This window comes from Zootoca vivipara, chromosome 15 (assembly GCF_963506605.1).
Source record: "Zootoca vivipara chromosome 15, rZooViv1.1, whole genome shotgun sequence".
NCBI classification, from domain to species: Eukaryota; Metazoa; Chordata; class Lepidosauria; order Squamata; family Lacertidae; genus Zootoca; species Zootoca vivipara.
Window position 1 is genome coordinate 30,298,553 of NC_083290.1, and position 5,819 is coordinate 30,304,371.

Below are 5,819 nucleotides of genomic sequence, written 5' to 3' on the forward strand. Positions count from 1 at the left end.
GAGGCTGAGCATGGAGCTCCATTTCTCAGTCCTCCTGTCATATACCCTTAGAGATCACCAGGGGGAGCTCTGGAGATGGGAAACTTTGGAGACAGCTCCTAAAAAACTGCCTGACCTCACCACACACCTGGGGATCTGAGTACATCAGTGACACTTAGAAGCCCAACGGAGACATCACCCTAACACTCCAGATACCAACATCAAACCTGCTTGCCCCAGGTGAGCTCCAGGATGGACAGCAACAGATGAAGGTGTTCCCAATGTGGAAATGCAACCTTAAGGAACACCTCACATGCTGCTCTTCTCTCTGCTATGCAGCTGCCGAAAGTACAGGAGCCCTACTGGAGCAACCAGCTGGCAACCCCATATGTAAACCTTTGCCATCCTATCCCATAAGTTCTGTGACAAGCACAATTACCGTACCAATATCCTGCCTAGTGCCCTAGCCCTGACCTGATACCAGGCATGGAGTCATAGAATCATAGAGTTGGAAGAGACCACAAGGGCCATCCAGTCCAACCCCCTGCCAAGCAGGAAACACCATCAAAGCATTTCTCAGAGGACGAATCAGACACTCCACAGGTTGAGGGTCTTAAGGAGCAGGCAGGGCTTCCTGCATCCTGTGCTGAGGAACCCTTTGAACTCTCTCCCAGCTCCCGGTTTATACCAGGCGAAGAACAGGAACCAGGTGAAGAACTCACTGCACTTGACCTTGGCTTGTTTGGACTGTGCTGCCCTCCTGCCCTCCTTGGTGCATACTTTGGTGAAGGCTTCTACCTTCTGTAACTGGGACCCCATCCTCCTCCTGTCGGATTCAATGGCTCTGGAACCAGCTCTTTCTGTTGGTGAAACGATAAAAAAGGTAAAGGTAAATGACCCCTGACAGTCAAGTCCAATGGCAAATGACTCTGGGGTTGTGGCGCTCATCTTGCTTTACTGGCCGAGGAAGCCGACATTTTTCCGCAGACAGTTTTTCCGGGTCATGTGGCCAGCATGACTAAGCCACTTCTGGTGAAACCAGAGCAGTGCACGGACATTTACCTTCCTGCTTGATCTACAGCAACGGGAGCTCACCCCGTCGCGGGGATTCGAACCGCTGACCTTCTGATTGGCAAGCCCTAGGCTCAGTGGTTTAGACCACAGCACCACCTGTTGGTGAAACGGTAGCTGCAAGTGAAACCACTCTCTGTCTCTGCCCTCGTATCTGCAATATGGGACAATAATGGATCAGCAGCCCGCCTTGCAGGACTGTTGTAAGCAGCAGAAGGGTGCACCACTGGGCATACGGTAGCACTTCAAACACTCAAAAGCACTAATACACACATGGAAAATAATTATAGTTGCGTCCAAACTGTTAATACTGTGTGGGAGGGGTTGGGGTGCATATTGAAACTTTAGGCTTTGTGCAATTAAAATGGATTAAAGTGCTATGTTGCCCTAGCACAACACGTCCCTGTCTGGGGGGGGGGAGAGACGGAATGTAAATACATATATAATAATAATAATAATAATAATAATAATAATAATGTCAACTTAAAAAAACACCAACCGAAAGTGATATTTGAAGTACCTTCAGATGACCTATTGAGGATTTATTCTGAGTTGCTAGCACAAAGCTTACATGGAGGTTAGACTATATCTGGTCTTCACTGAGCATTCATCCTGATGATCTAAGGTTACCAGATTTTTTTCAATGAATCCGGGGACACTTTTCAATTTCAATGGATTTTGTATGGGGACAAAATGGGGACATCTGGTAACCTTATCCTGATCTCCTTGCAGGGTGTTCATATATCTTCCCATTGGTAATTCATTACCCCACACTTCAAGCTGCAGGCCCCCATCACTTTCCAAACTGCAAAAAGTCCAGTTGTGTTGCTTTTTTTAGTGGATTTATTGTGCTTGGGCGATAGAGCTCTTTAGTCCTCTTCAGTTTTATGTGCTTTAATCCCTTCTGAAGGGTACATTTCAAGTCAGGAAAGTTTTGGGGGAATGCACAGACACAGAGAAATATAAGGGTGAGTGAATGATTACTTGGAAGATGTATCAGCACCCCACAAGGCAATTGCTTATTCTTTTATAACTGCTCTGTAAACAAACAGGAATGAATGCTCAATATAAACTTGACACGGGCTGTGCACATATGTGGAGTCACAATAAGTAGGGTGTCTCTGAGCATGTGTAGAATGCCATTGCATAACTGTGGTCAGCCCTCACAACTTTGGCGCTGTGAGAGCAAGGACTCCCAGGCAGGGCCGGATTTAGGTTTGATGAGGCCCTAAGCTACTGAAGGTAATGGGGCCCTTTGTCCAGCTGTCCTTTGTCAACAACAAATTGTGGCTGGTTTTTTGTGTTGAATATATGCTGTACGGTAATTTATGGACCTAATAGGTATCTGAAGCCATTTGCACATAACAGTCCATGCAGAATGTGGGTACCCTATATATTGAAATGAGCAAACCAGTGATATTTTAGGCTAGCAGGCAGGGCCCATTACTTACATAATAGGAGCCTACACAACACAAAACACTGTTGCTGTATGTAGGTTTTATTTTATTTGCTTTTTATCTTATATTTTGGAAATGTGCATCCAGGTTTTTTTCCTTTAATTTTTTTGGGTTCCCCAAGAGAGTGGGGCATATGCTATAGCTTGTTTAAAGGGACCCCTGACCATTAGGTCCAGTCGTGACCGACTCTGGGGTTGCGGTGCTCATCTCATGTTATTGGCTGAGGGAGCCGGTGTACAGCTTCCAGGTCATGTGGCCAGCATGACTAAGCTGCTTCTGGTGAACCAGAGCAGCACACAGAAACTCCATTTACCTTCCCGCTGTAGCGGTACCTATTTATCTACTTGCACTTTGAGGTGCTTTCAAACTGCTAGGTTGGCAGGAGCTGAGACCGAGCAATGGGAGCTCACCCTGCCATGGGGATTCAAACTGCTGACCTTCTGATCGGCAAGCCCTAGGCTCAGTGGTTTAACCCACAGCACCACCCGCATGTAAATAGCTTGTTTAGCTTATATGTAAATCTGGCACTGCTCTCATGGCAACGAGGAGCCTTTTCAAATCTGGGCCCTGCTCCTGTTCTTTGTTGCAACGCATCTCCCAGTGAGAGACAGAGATGGGCTGGAGGCTTGAAGAGGCAGGAACAGCTGCCTACCTCCACCTGACATTGGCGTTGCATCTTGCAGAGTAGGCTGGCCGAAACCGTCTTTGCCAATGTAACTTCTGTGGGAGCTCGTGACATCAGCCCATCAGTATGATGAGTGAACTGGGAAGCAGCTTTCGTAATGCTTTTGCCATGTAAGAGCAGTAATTGGCTTCCTCGTCCTCAGGTGCTTCCGGCCTCCCTCTGCTTTGCCAGACAAGACGATCAACCGGTTGCGTAAGGCTGGTGCTTGGGAAAGGCTGCTTAGCACCTCAGCAAAACATCGAACAATGCTCAAGATGACTAGCTGAGCCTGGCGGCAGGCAAGGACAAGGGCTCAGGGCTCAGGGCTCAGACGTCCCCCACTGGATATAGCCCACATTTGGACTTCGTGCAGAAGAGGCCTTTCTTCTGCTACTGACTCATCCAAGGACCCTTCCTTTTTCCCCGTGACTCTGCTGCATTTACTCAGGACCTTTCGGTCAGGAGCACATCTCTGAGTGTTTAGTCATGGGACCTGGCTGGAGGGATGGGTGGCCTCTACTGTCCATGCAGCAAGCTCCTCACCAGAGGCCCTTCTTTGGGGTCTCTCCCCATCATATGTACAGCAGCTGGCAGCCAAGGAAGAGCCTTGTCAGTAGTGGCCCCAGTTATGCGAAACACCATCCTCTTCTGAGATGCCCAACATATTATTTTGGGGGGGAAAGAGCTGCAGAGATGGGTTGTCGGTAACACAAGGCTACCTGAGGTAAATACCCCCTAGTGGTAATCTTATAATAAACGCAAATAATCTATCATTTGCTACATTCAGACTTGCTTCAGCGTGCTTAAATTGTTGGACTGCGATCTGGGAGACCAGGGTTCAAATCTTCACACAACCATGAAGCGCACTAACTTTCACCCTAACCTACCTCACAGGGTTGTTGTGAGGATAAAATGGGAAGGGGGAGAACTACGTATTCCACCTTGAGCTCCTTGCAATAGTAGTAGTAGTAGTAGTAGTAGTAGTAGTAGTAGTAGTAAATACTCATCTCAGAGAGGCTTGCCTGGCCAATACCTATCCTGATGTCATTTCAGTGCCAGGGAAAGGCGTTTCTTTATTTTATTCTGTCTTTCAGTTAAGTCTGTTTCATTTTGACTTGCCTGGGTTTGCTGTTTTTTAATGGTGTTTCTAGTGATTTTTCTGGGGTTTTGCATATGTGTGTATATATATATATATATATATATATATATATATATATATATATAATTAAATTCGTTTTGTGGTGTTTTAAGATTTTAAAAGCCATGCAATGATTTTTTTTAAAAAAAGAGGTGGAGTATATATTCCTCAAATATAACAAATATTAATAAATACATGTGTGGATACATCTGGATTCATGCCCCTCCCTCTTCTAAAGGCTGAGGGTGGGTAACAGTGATCCTTCTCCCCAGGGCCGGTCCTACGGCAAGGTTGGGTGGCGCAGGGCGCCCGCCAGACAGCCGCACTGGGAAACTGGGTGGAGGTGGGGCGCCGGAGGGATCTTCGCACCACGTCGCCAGGGCACCAGATATGCTTAAGACGGCCCTGCTTCTCTCCAAGACTCACACAGGAATCGAGTGTGTGCAAAGCAGACATCCCTTCTCAACCTCCCATGCCCAGTTTGCAATCTGCGTTTCCATCTTTTCCCCATGGTTTCCTCACCCTGGAGCCACACTCAGCTCATCCTGCCCCTTGAACCTCCTTCCCCCACCCCCAATTGAAGAAGACAGTCTGGCTGAATCAAACTGCTCTGGGGAGCCCAGTGTCTGTCGAAAGGCAGAATTGAATGAGACCAAGGGATCCAAACTCCCAGCCTTGGGGGTCACTGCTGACTCACTCTGCCTTAGCACAAATACAGTTTCACACACATGTACGCACGTACAGTACAGACATGCACACACCTGTCCTGAAACCAGGGGGGATGCTGAGCTTTTGCCTGCTGCTGCCTTTGGGTGCTGGCCAGGTGATAGGACAGCAGCGCAGAGACTAAGTGAACAAAAGTTTTGGAATGTTGTAAGGGGCTTGCATCTTTGCTGGGGATGCAATGGCTAAAAAGAAGAAGAAGAAGAACCCAAAGGGAAAGAGTTCCTGCGAGAAGTGAGGTTACAGGGAACCAGGCAGAGAGCCTTCTCGGTAGTGGCACCCGCCCTGTGGAACGCCCTCCCATCAGATGTCAATGAAATAAATAACAATCTGACTTTTAGAAGACATCTGAAGGCAGCCCTGTTTAGGGAAGTTTTTTAATGTTTAAATGTTTTATTCTGTTTTTAGTCCTCTGTTGGGAGCTGCCCAGAGTGGCAGGGTATAAAATAAATAAATAAATAAATAAATAAATAAATAAATAAATAAATAAAGAATTCATTCATTCATTCATTCATTCTGTGTGCTGTTAATGGCAATTGAGAGGCTTCCAGAGGTCAGAAGCAGCTTCCAATGAAATTCTGCTCCCCAGCAGGACCCAGACCTGGGTGGTTTCCCCAGCCAGGTAATTTGTCTCTCTGCTACTCCTTCCAAATGACACTCTGTTGTCTCTCCTGAGTCAAGGAAAACCATCTCCTCCCCTGCTCCTGATGATGACCTCAAGTGGGTGGGGCTCCCCAATACTGCCTGCCTGCCTGCCTGCGAAGGCTCTTTAAAGGTCTAAGGCTAG